Source organism: Argopecten irradians, chromosome 5 (genome assembly GCF_041381155.1).
Source record: "Argopecten irradians isolate NY chromosome 5, Ai_NY, whole genome shotgun sequence".
In the NCBI taxonomy this organism is placed as follows: domain Eukaryota; kingdom Metazoa; phylum Mollusca; class Bivalvia; order Pectinida; family Pectinidae; genus Argopecten; species Argopecten irradians.
This window is the reverse complement of record NC_091138.1, coordinates 41,477,846-41,490,852: the sequence shown is the minus strand read 5'-3', so window position 1 is coordinate 41,490,852 and position 13,007 is coordinate 41,477,846.

The following is a 13,007-nucleotide window of genomic DNA, read 5'->3' as shown; positions in this document are numbered from 1 at the left end:
ACTGAAGAAAAATACTAAATCGTCTACTCCTGTTTTTGATAGTAAAAAATTACCATTTGTCAGCGATGGAGCTTCTTTAAACAATACGAGATAAGTGAACATGTTAAACAGACTTAGGCGATAAACTTGCCTCCTTATTCTTTTAAGGTCTGAAAGGTTTCGAAAGCCGAATGGTCGATTCCTCCGGCACGTATATTATAAGTAAAACCTAGAGAGCGCTTTGACAATAAAATACAAAGAAATAGAAATGTAATTGTTATATTTCAAAAAGATCCTATGCGAACAAAGGTTTCTCACCTGATTTGGGATTTAATTATTAAGATTCGTTAGAACACCGAACTTATGCAAGATATCCTCCGCTGTTTTGCCTTTTGGCGCAGTGATAGTCAACTACCGCGCATAATTTAGGACGACGGAGGGAAACATAAGTCGACCCGCCTTATGAAAATTAACATTTTATTGATTTAAATCAAATTGTTCAGAAGGTGATGATACGTAAAATATTAACGGTAAGTTAATAAGTTTTGTGACTCTACAAAATTATCGATCTCGTTTTACATTCACAGTTTAATAATTAAGAGCCGTTTCGGAAAGGTAGTGGCCCTTTAAGACTATCATTTTTTATTTTTATTTATTTTTCATTTTATTTTTTTCATGACAATAATCTTATCACACACATATAAAAAATCTTATTAAAATACTGTATAGCGGTATACATCATTGTAAATGTCATATTTTACGCAGAAATGGTTTTGTTTCAGACATTAGCCTCCTAAATGATGAAATCATTAAATAACATGTCGAACACAATGAAGTACATGGTGTTTTATTTGAATTCTAAGTTAAATGGAAATAAAACATCCTATACGTGACACGAATATCGAGAAACTTACACAAAGAGCAGATGATAGAACCAGGTAGGAAAAACTAATGTGTAATTGTAGTATTCAGCCAAGAAAGTTGTGAAGAAACTTCGATCAAAGGTTTAGCAATGCTTTATTTTGTTTTTCCCTGGAAATATCGAATTTGGAATTGATCGTGTCAAGCTAATCAACGTTTAAGACATAACCATGGAAAAATAAGTCTTAAACCCCATTCAAAGTATGTCATTCGGGATATAAAAGTGGTTATACACAGACTTCAATATATCATAGATACAAAAAGGGCAAATAAATATAAGCTGTTTCCAATATGATGCCATGCAATTCAATACAATTTTCATAAATAATTTTATGATATAAGTGCTGCATTATGTGTTTTGTTAATATTGGTTAATATTTCAATTAAGTAATTATTTAATTTGATTTCCACAAACATTCGTAACTTTATTTTCGTCTTGTGACATGATATAATGTGATGTAATATGGAAAAGTTAGAATTTAGAAATGTTATTAGTATCCTTGTAATACATAGCTAAGGGTAACATGTTGGTCATGTTTAACTGTCTGTAGCCTTAGGGACCTGTCGCGTTCATGTTGTCCATTTTTGTTATCTGGAATAAAGTACTGAATCCACAATTCAGCGTTCAGCTTTACTCTACACCATCTACACCTCATCGACATTAAAGAAGACACACAGATTTATAAAGAGTAGTTTGTGGATTACTTCAGTAGTTTGAAGCTACATTTTGTACACGTCTCCATTCACGTCTGTTTTAGTGTGAATTACTCTAGATATTACATATGGTTAATTGTAATTTATTCATAGTGTCTTTATAACTCTTTAAAGCTTGTCTTACTTGTTTTACTTATAATATGACACAACTTCGAAAATCGATGAGCTTATCATCTCACCTGCTTAAGTACTGACCAGTCATAATAGAGTTATACAATTTACATGCAGGTGTCATCCATTTTATCAATTGTACATTTAACGCCATGTCTTATATTCTGTAATCAGTTCAGATCTAGAGCTCGGTCTCTGCAGTTAGATTTTAAGAAAACCGGAAATCGCCTTCCGACTCATAAAAAAGTAATGTAATAAATTCGTATTTGAACAACTATTCAACGTCTTTGGATTTTATACCGCGACAAGAAAAATATTACAACGACCGGAAATTCCGTTATGATACAATAATAAAGTGATTGACATTAAACAAACTGTGCATATCAGTAGTCAAAGACATTCTCAGCGGTCCATCAGTGCGTTTAATTGTTACAGATTATCCAGCATGCATAGCTGAAACAGCGCCCGCTCATTAAAAACATTCATACACTCTAATCTGAAGTAGAAAATTCAGAAATAATACAAATGCTAAAGCTAAAGCACCATTCGCATCTACATTAAAGATGAAAATGAAAATGCTGGAAAATAAAGATGGAAAATAAAGAACGTTTTTGATATGTGTCTAAAAGAATTAATAGGTTAATTTAGGTCCTGAGTTTGCATGCATATAAAACATAAAAACATTTCTGATTTACTTGTACAGTCAAACTCGATGATTCGAACTCCGATGAATCGAATTTCTCTCTGTATCGAACTTTTTGTCTGGTTCCGAATTTCTTCACTATATAACATTACCTAACCCATGGATGATTTTTATGAATCGAAGTTCTCGATGTATCGAACTTCTACTATATAATAACATAAACCTAAACATTTCTGAATTACTTGTATCATTTACAAGAACAAATCGGGACGTTATCATCTACATTGTACGTCGGAATAGACGTTATTGTCGATGTTAGTTCGGTAAGGATGACTTCGTTGATATAATTTCTAGTACTTCGCATTCTGGATTTTTGAAGAGAAAATAATTCCATGAGAGGGTATTGATGAGTGACTGCTGTTTTGAATAATTCAATAGACATAAAGCTGAAGTGATTTTGTTTGCGTTGACTTCACCACTGCAAGATGTATCTTATCAAATTTCTTAAAGCCGATCAGGTGATATTTTCTCGTCATTTTTGTTTTAAAGATTATCAGGTCTTCCATACAATACTAATGTTGGATATTTTTCTCTATCTGTTGATCTTCTAAGACATCCTTTTTTATCAGCTATCGAATAAATCTGTTTATAAATATATTAAACAAGTCCACATTATGGAAACCTTAGAAATATCGAAAGCAACTTCGATTACAAAATTTTGGCTACGATAGTATTTCATGCACCTACCCTTGCCGGTCACCCCTCAACATTACTTACACGACATTCCAGTATCTCAATCTGTAATAACTCTTGCAACATGCAATACATAACCATTTGAACATTCGTTCCAAACTGTATCATTATAATGATAGATTCTACGGGATCCGGATGGGTCATCTCACTGGTATACTAAATGCATACACGTGCAATATTTCTTCACGTGAATTTTACATGAAAATTTCACGTGAATTTCACGTGAACCGAGGTAAAAAAGTGAATTATTCCGCGTGAAAATTTCCACATGAATGAAATTCACTTAAAATTCACGTAAAGAATATGCTCACGAAAATTTCACGTGAAATTTCACGTGAAAATCACGCGAAAGTGTCTTCACGTGAAATTCATATAAAAAACTCACGTGAAATTCACGTGAAGAAATATTGCGCGTGTATGTTCCGAATCTTTATATCTTCAAAAGAGACTCTTTAAGGTGATGGTTCAAGTTACACCAAAGTGGTGCAGCATTCAAATTTTATTTGGCAGTTAGTAAAAAGACATATTATCCAAGAATGCACTAAAAACGTAAATATTTATATCAAACCTTGAGCTAAACAAATAAACGATGTTCCGATTCCAAACATAAGTCTTTGAAATTATCTCTACATGGACGAGAGATAAATGTAAGTATAAAATTTGAGATAAATTGGATATACACATGTACATACAGATAAGAATAAAGAGAAATTCATAACCCAAGAAAAAATAACCGTTCAAGTTTATTTTGTTAAGCTTGTCTAAGGCTTAGTAGTACAACGTCGGAGGTTGGGAATATACTCCCAACGATTATCAGGAAACTCAACCTCGGTTCTGCACTCTTAGAGTAAATAAACGATGACTTCGATCGGTGTCATGTGTTTTGTGGCGATGTTTTGTGAGAAAGCACGAGATTTCTACTGCTTACTTTTGCGAGCGTTGCCCACTTGATAACACTCTTAAACTTTCCTAAAATAATTTATCGGCAGAAACACAAGGCAAAACTACGCTTAAACATAAATAAATCTGAATAATATTCATTTAAATGTTTCCTCTTTTCCTGTACAAGTATTTATAGACCAAAGGTTTATTGCATGGCGTCAGCAATTTTAACATAAAGTGGAAATCATGGTGTTGACAGTGTTGTTCAGATATAAAAACATGTGCTATAATGTTGACTTCAATACCTTATAGTCGAATATTTTCTCGGGATGATATTTTCGAGATTTTGTGGGGAATTTTTGATTGCAAAAAAACCTAAATGATTATGCGAAATATTAAAAAATTGTGGAATCATACAAACCCTGAATGTCAGATCACGGAAAATTGAACTTGTTTAATTTGATATTCTCTTGTTAGTTAAATTTCATAAATTACCAGCTTAACGATATTCCTCATCTTTTTATTCGGCATAACGTTTTGTCACAACAAGCATACTCATGAGAATATGAGAGAATGTTCTGGCGTATAATTGCATGTTTCATATTAAAACGCACGTTCTGATTTAATATGAAACATACAGTTGTTCATACAACAGACTGTAAAGAGGTAATAAAATTATAATGACACTAACTATACGATTTCTCGTAACAATAAGTTAGATTTTTCATCGTTTTATTAAATGTGATTTATGCATATAATGCTTGATAGAATGATATGTCTGGATCGACAAAAGTACATTCACATAAAATTTCCATGTACTAGTTACATAGCCTCCAGTTCCGACAGAGCATAAACGACGCCCATTATTTGAACAATAACTATGGAAAGCTATTGCAATCTCGTATAATTAAATTATACTTTGCTTTGGGTTTAATTAGTTAAACGTCCTATTAACAACCATGGTCATGTAAGGACGTGCCAGGTTTGTTGTTGAACGAAAGCCGGGGTACCCGCAGAAAACCATCGAACAGAGTTCATTATCTGGCAGCTTCCCACATTGAATTCAAACTCGTGACCCAGGGGCTTGTGGTAATATGTTGAGACATCTTAACCACACGACCACCGCGGCCCCCTTCAATCTCTTCAAGTATATGAAATATATAAAATATATTACCCCGGTAAAAAGTTCTAAATCCGAATCGCAGATACGCTTACATCACTTATTTATATACATGTACCATCGAAAAGTACAATCAAATAATGGAAAAGTATAACCATATAAAGTATATATGCAATCAAATAATGATGTTTGTGAATAATGTAAAGTAGAAATGAATCATAAATTACTAAAAGAGAATAAAATAAGAAAAGAAGAAATCAAATAACATAGCGATAAATGAAAATGATATAATACCAAATTAAACAATGATAAATGTAAATCTCTAGAAATCAAATAATGATGAAATCGATGACACGGAGGGGAATCACGTGGTCTGTATTAGGTGTGTTACACGAATTAAAATGGCGGTCGCCAGCAGTTTTGAAAGAAAAAGGAGGTAAGTCACTGAAAATACTCTTTGTATAGACATTTTTATAGTGACGAGCATATGTCATACATAATTCTAGACAAAGCGATACCTTATTTGCGTTGCAACGCTCTGTACTTTTCTGTAACATTCGGACTAAAAATTTGAATCGAAGCGATTTTGCTCGGAGTAGGATTGGTAGTTTACACGCAAATACACTCGTACGTTTTCTGGGTTTTATTGACGTCGTTCGCTATAAATGTGATATTGTCTAAATGTTATAGTTTACATTCAATTGCACATCTAACCTTTCTGACAGAAAACATCATGCTCATTGTTTATTCTTTGGTTTTGTAAAATGATGAGTAAACACATACCGTTTTGGATTGATGAGTTGACACGATACTTTTCAGCCAAATGATGTAGTATAACTTACATTTTGTTATTTGCTATTGTAGGCAATTAAAATTAAAATGGAATAAAATGGAATATCGTTCAATATCTCAGTGACATATTATCATAATATCCAGGACATTTACAGCCGACTGCACCAAAGCCATGGCTGCAGATCATCTGGTTGAGAAAACAAACGGGAAGATTGAGCAATGTCATAATAATAACACTTTCAGAGTTTGTCCGAGTCAGGCCGTTTCCTGACCGCAAATATATAGATATAGGGTATCTAAAACACACGTTTAATATGTTTTTAAGCGTTCGTAATGTTAAGATTTGTTTGCTTATCAGTTTTACAAGTAAAAGTGTTACAGAATGAGCTGAAGTTGTTGAAACTTAATTAGTCACAGAAAAACATAAAGGGTTTCTTGTCACCAATTAAGGGTGACATATACTTATCATACCTCCAAAACGGAAAATCACAAGCATATTAAGTTTACAAATAACAAACAATCAGTATGTATACTATCAATAATACGTATTTGACATTTTTCAGAGATCATGACTTGAATTAGCAAACTGGAAGAAAATGACGACTGAAAGAGGGAGCGGTATTTACAAGTAGAATGCGACACAAAAGAGTTTCCAATGTATCTGATGGGAGAAGTCTTGAAGCAATGAATCCAGAATGCTACCGGATAAAAAGGGACTGTGTAGAATGATATAAGTAAAACTAATGAAACGACCATGCTTCACTTAGTATTTATGAGTAGACTTCTTGTCTTAACATTAAAAATATTAATCAATAAGTACTTAAAGGTAGTTTTCAAACAATAATTGGTAATCAAGGATACAACAATATAAGAGAGTTGCTACACAACTAGGGCATCGATTTGTCCAGAATTCTGTATGGCATGTGCTCGTCACTATAACATGCCGATACAAAGAGAATTTTCAGTGACTTACCTCCTTTTCTGTCAAAACTGCTGGCGGCCGCCATTTTAATTCGTGTAACACACCACGTATAGACCACGTGATAATAGTTGAAGTAAATGATATATTTGATATATGGTCAATTAAAATCAAATATTGATAAAATCAGAGATTTAATCAAAATCTCTGGTAAAATGATACCATATATTGAAAAAAACACAAATTCCTGTAGAATAATTGAACCATATAAGACAGCTTCGGCGTTACATAGATAACTGATGCTAAATCGTGTGTATAAATGTGTCTTATTAGCACAAATATACTTCCATATATGGCATAGTAACATTGATTTTTTTGGAACGCTATTACAATATAAGTACTTTTAATATTTTATCTTGACGTAAAATAAGAACTCAAACTTTTCAATGATGGTAATGGTGTAAATTAAGAATGTTTTGTAACTGAAGAAAAATACTATATCGTTTCCTCCAGTTTAGAAATGAAAACTATTCGTCAGCGGTGGAGCATCTTTAACAGAAAAATGTAATGTACACTGTAGTTTAATATATGTGGGTAATTCCACACTACATGCGAACAAAGTTGGCTTTTGTCCGTTTTTTGTGTTTGTTTTTTTGTTTTAATTTATTTGATTTACTTATTTATTTCACAGTTTGAGTACATAAACATTAAATATTGGATGTTTAGAATATAAAGCATTGGGTCAAATTAAATAAGTTACGCCCTTGTATAGTTGCAAGAATCATAACTCGGCTACGTGGCGTACCAGCAAGGTACAAAGCAAAACATTTGATAAATAAAATACCGAAGACTCGTTGCAATTACCAATAAACAATTTTGTATTGTCTCTGACAAGGAACAAATCGCTTTGAGCCCTATTTGAACGCAAGAGACCAATCACTGGGAGAGACATCTTGTTATGAAATCAATAAATTACTAATGATGTCTTCTTTGAAAATATATTTTTCTGCGGATTAAGTGCGAGTAGGTTAATAATATTGTCTGTGAATTGGGTCAGTACACGGATGTACAACTCTAGATTTAAAGGTATTGATTACCTCAGCTTGCTTTGCTAAGTACATTTAGTCAAACGTCATGTTTCGAACATGTACGTCAATGCCCAATTCTATTGTTACATGATGTATTAGCGTTCACTCTGACAAGTTCTGATTACTTTGCTTGAATTTATAGTTAGCTGTTCTGGTATGTTCTACAGACAGAAAACCACAAATATATCATTGGATACAGTTATTGATATAGATGTTGATGAGGTGAATAATTAAATCACAAAAAACACATCGTTGTTTCCAATAAAATACCATTTTTTTTAAAGAATGATGCGTACTAGCCTAGTATTAATTACACAAGTGTATAGAAACTACAGATAAATACCTGATAATAAGAGGCCTGCCAAATCTGTTGCAACGGTGTAATATCTGCAAACACCTGACCAATACAACACAGTAGAAATATACAGTAGTGAGGAAAATCTTAGAATAAACAACAAACAATTCGCGTGAAAATGCCTCTCTTTGACTAAGGCATCGCATGCTAAGAAATCTTCTGTAAAAGTTGTTAAGTTTTCTGACATACATGTTTGGGACTAAGTAGATTAATGCCATTCAAATGAATAGACAAACTTGGAGTGCTTTATCCGGTACGTCACAGGTATTTTGGCCTTTCATTTACTGAGATGTTGTTATAGTATTTTTTTTACATATTTGACCTTAGTGACTTTCAAGGTAGGGTAGCCCTCCTTCATCCTATTATGCTATAGATCTAGGGCTACTACATAATGACAGGAACTTTAGTATGTTTGATCATTGTAATCTTGAATGAATGTCAAGGTCATTCATTTGAACACACATGATAGTCCTTTATCGCTGCATGCTACAGGCCCAGTTGCAGTATCTATCCTGTGCCTTTCAGTTATCGAGAAGAAGTCGTTTGAACGAAAATGTACGCATGGCAGAGGATGATAAATAAGCATAAGAATTACATGTGTATGAAAAATTAGACAAATCGAAAATGTGATATAAAACATATCCTTTCATACCGTTATTTTCAAACAAAGAAATCGTTTATAATAGTTAAACGTCTGACAAGCGTTAACTGAATCAATTGCCTCTCTAGCACGTGCGTATTTTGAGAATCTTACAAGACAACTGGTAACTTATCAGTCGTATAGATCCATTAATTATGTTTGCCAAGCAGCTGATTCTACGTTTCTCACCATCAACTATTGTGTGGCCGAAATTTGGGGTGTGGGGCACGGAGCCATAGGAACAATTTGGTTCTTTCAATAGCCAGACTCATTAAAAAGGCGACCTGCGTGTGTGCAATTTGGTGTGAATGTTTGTATATCTTGAGATGCTATGGTATATTCGTATTGTTTTTCCTTGTGATAGTGTGTTTTGGGAGGCTGTGGTATATTCGTGCTGTCTTCTTGTGTTAGTGAATCGTTTGTCCTTTTTATAGTGCTACTTCTTACTGAAACATGTCAACGAATATGGTGTGTCTCGGCCACGGGCCAGAGCCCCTGAAGAGCCTTCCTCAGAGGAGCGAGCGTAGGCCAAACATGAGACAGTGTCAAGGTGTCAAGGGAGACGATGGAAAGAAGGAAGTCATTTGGGAAGAAGAAAAATGATAATATTCTAATTTAGTCATCTTTTTAAATTCATAAAGATCATATGAAATAAGTCTCAATTCGATGCTAAAAATTAGACGATATCAAGAGAGACGTTCGGAGGAAAACTTTATTAGAAAAAAACCGAAGCAACCAAAAAAGTTTAAGATAATACAAAACGGGGACGACAGGTACAAAGTTAATGCAGAGCATGATTGAGAAGAAATAAGGAAGAAAAAGAAAAGAAACAAACCTATAGAAATGCTTCAGTTCTTTATGACTTTTTGTGTTTTCTTTAAATACATAGACCACCTAACGTCAACCGTATAATCTCCATCCTTCAGCTAGGTGGAATGTTCTAAAACTGGCCGAAATGGCTTAAGATAACAAAATTTAGCGTAAAGTTACATCGGGAATGATGTACGAAACACCTGCAGACACACGAGACGTCTGTACACGTACAGAATATTATTTTCGGTGATAGTATAATGAAATTGGATTATCATGATAGTAACTGGTTACTAACCCACAGGCATTTGAATGATTATCTTAATGAAACCAAGGTTATGTGCCGTATAGAAAGCCATTGACTTCATTCAAAATTTTCCTTATTAATAAGTACGTTTCTGGAACTTTTGAAACCTGACGTATGTGGTGTACGTTTTCTCATTTCTTTATTTTTACCTAAATTCGATGTCGTCTGTAGTACGGTTCAGTGAGCCAGCGCTATAATAGTTAACCGCTATCACAAAGAGATTATCAATAAAGCTCAGTCATATAACTACTAGTATTCACTCATCAAAACATGTGCATGTAAATTATAATTGCAATCGGAAATATTTGGTACTTTCAATAAACCGAAGCAATCAAGGCGTTGCAGAAATAAAAGAAACTCATAACATACATGTATTTCTTATGCCTCGTCCGTTTAAAATTATTTCATACCTTTGACTGCTTTGATCTTGCTGCGGTAAAGTGTGCGCAATGGGCTAATACAATGACGTCATGACATGCAAGAGGCCACGCATATTACCACAGTCGCTTCTCCTCTTGGTCCCGATTTCGAATCCTTTGTGGGACAGTTTCCATGTACTGGATGCTGGTCGGTGTTTTTTTTCCCGTCCCGTCATTGGGTACTCCGGCCTTTGATCAACATCATCGTTTAAAAAATGTAGTACATTTGGTATTATTTCGAAGGAATATGATAACGAATAGCACAGTTAATTTCCAGTTAAGACAAGCCAGTCTATTAAAGAAGTAGCTTCTGCTCCTACTTACGACATTAAACGTTATCAACCAACCAAACGGCATGTATATGCTTAGTGAATAAGTTAAATCTGGTCGGACGGTTTGTTGGTTGGTTTGTTTGTTTGTTGGTTGGTTGGTTGGGTGGTTGGTTGGTTGGTTGATGGTTGGGTGGTTGGTTGATGGTTGGGTGGTTGGTTGGTTGGTTGGATTGTTGGTTGGTTGGTTGGTTGTTGGTTGGTTGGTTGGTTGGTTGGTTGGTTGGTTGGTTGGTTGGTTGGTTGGTTGGTTGGTTGGTTGGTTGGTTGGTTGGTTGTTTTGCCGGTTGGTTGGTTGGGTGGTTGGTTGGTTGGTTGATTGGTGGTCGGTTGGTTGGTTTGGTTGGTTGGTTGATTTATTGGTTGGTTGGTTGGTTGAGACTAATTGGTTTGTTGTTGGTTGGTTGGTTGGTTGGTTGGTTGGTTGGTTGGTTGAGTGGTTGGTTGGTGGTTGGTTGGTTGGTTGGTTGGTTGATGGTGTTGGTGGTTGGTTGGTTGGTTGGTTGGTTGGTTGGTTGGTTGGTTGGTTGGTTGGTTGGTTGGTTGGTTGGTTGGTTGGTTGGTTGGTTGGTTGGTTTGGTTGGGCTTAGTTGGTTGGATGTTTGGTTGGTTTGGTGGTTGGTTGGTTGGTTGGTTGGTTGGTTGGTTGGTTGGTTGGTTGGTTGGTTGGTTGGTTGGTTGGTTGGTTGGTTGGTTGGTTGGTTGGTTGGTTGATGGTTGGTTGGTTGGTTGGTTGGTTGGTTGGTTGGTTGGTTGGTTGGTTGGTTGGTTGGTTGGTTGGTTGGTTGGTTTGGTTGGTTGGTTGGTTGGTTGGTTGGTTGGTTGGTTGGTTGGTTGGTTGGTTGGTTGGTTGGTTGGTTTGGTTGGTTGGTTGGTTGGTTGGTTGGTTGGTTGGTTGGTTGTTGGTTGGTTGGTTGGTTGGTTGGTTGGTTGGTTGGTTGGTTGGTTGGTTGGTTGGTTGGTTGGTTGTTGGTTGGTTGGTGGATGGTTGGTGGATGGATTGATTGGATGGATGGTTGGTGGTTGGATGGATGGTTGGTTGGTTGGTTGGTTGGTTGGTTGGTTGGTTGGTTGGTTGGTTGGTTGGTTGGTTGGTTGGTTGGTTGGTTGGTTGGTTGGTTGGTTGGTTGGTTGGTTGGTTGGTTGGTTGGTTGGTTGGTTGGTTGGTTGGTTGGTTGGTTGGTTGGTTGGTTGGTTGGTTGGTTGGTTGGTTTGGTTGGTTGGTTGGTTGGTTGGTTGGTTGGTTGGTTGGTTGGTTGGTTGGTTGGTTGGTTGGTTGGTTGGTTGGTTGGTTGGTTGGTTGGTTGGTTGGTTGGTTGGTTGGTTGGTTGGTTGGTTGGTTGGTTGGTTGGGTTGGTTGGTTGGTTGGTGGATGGATGGATGGATTGGATGTGGTGGTTGGTTGGTTTGGTTGGTTGGTTGGTTGGTGTGGTTGGTTGGTTGGTTGGTTGGTGGTCGGTTTTCAATTTTAATCGCGAGATTTATGACTTACGTTTATAACTGACTGTGCGGTAAGTATAACTAGATACTATTAAGTACGTTTATAGTATCTAGTTGTCTGTCTATCATATGGCTATATAAATCATTCAGCAAAACTAGTATATATAGCATTGGTTTTATCCCATACATCCTCGTTCGACACCCCAGAGGTTAATATTACCGTCGTTATATCCACCTCTGGACTATGTCAGAGTAAAACAGAAGGTTCTGTGTTCGACAGCAGATTGGTTACTGCATATGATCTAAATTTGTTTCAGTGCATTTTTCATAAAATAGAATGTGTTATGTAGCCTAACATTCCCGCCCGCATAACTACGAACAGAAACTACAAGTTTCCATTTGCCGAAAACAGTCGAACTATTCTCTAAACTATGCAAGACCTTTTTTTTATAGAGTTCTAAAAAAATCCAAAAAAAGTAGCGAAATTTAAAGCTCATTCCGTTTTGGGGGGAACTTTACGATTTTATTATATATAGTCATTGGCGGTTTGACAGTATGGAACGGGAGGTAACTCTAATTTCTTTTCCGAAGAATATCAGTGTAATTTATAGATCCAATTGAAACTCCCAAAGTGACATCATATTCAATAACAATGGAAAATCTTACAAAGCCAGAAATAAATTATGTGAAACAAAACGAATAAGGTTGTGTACAGGACAATTCGAAATGTTTCTCTTCCCATTGATCAATATCAATACTTATAAATAGGCCTACAAGATCACAGG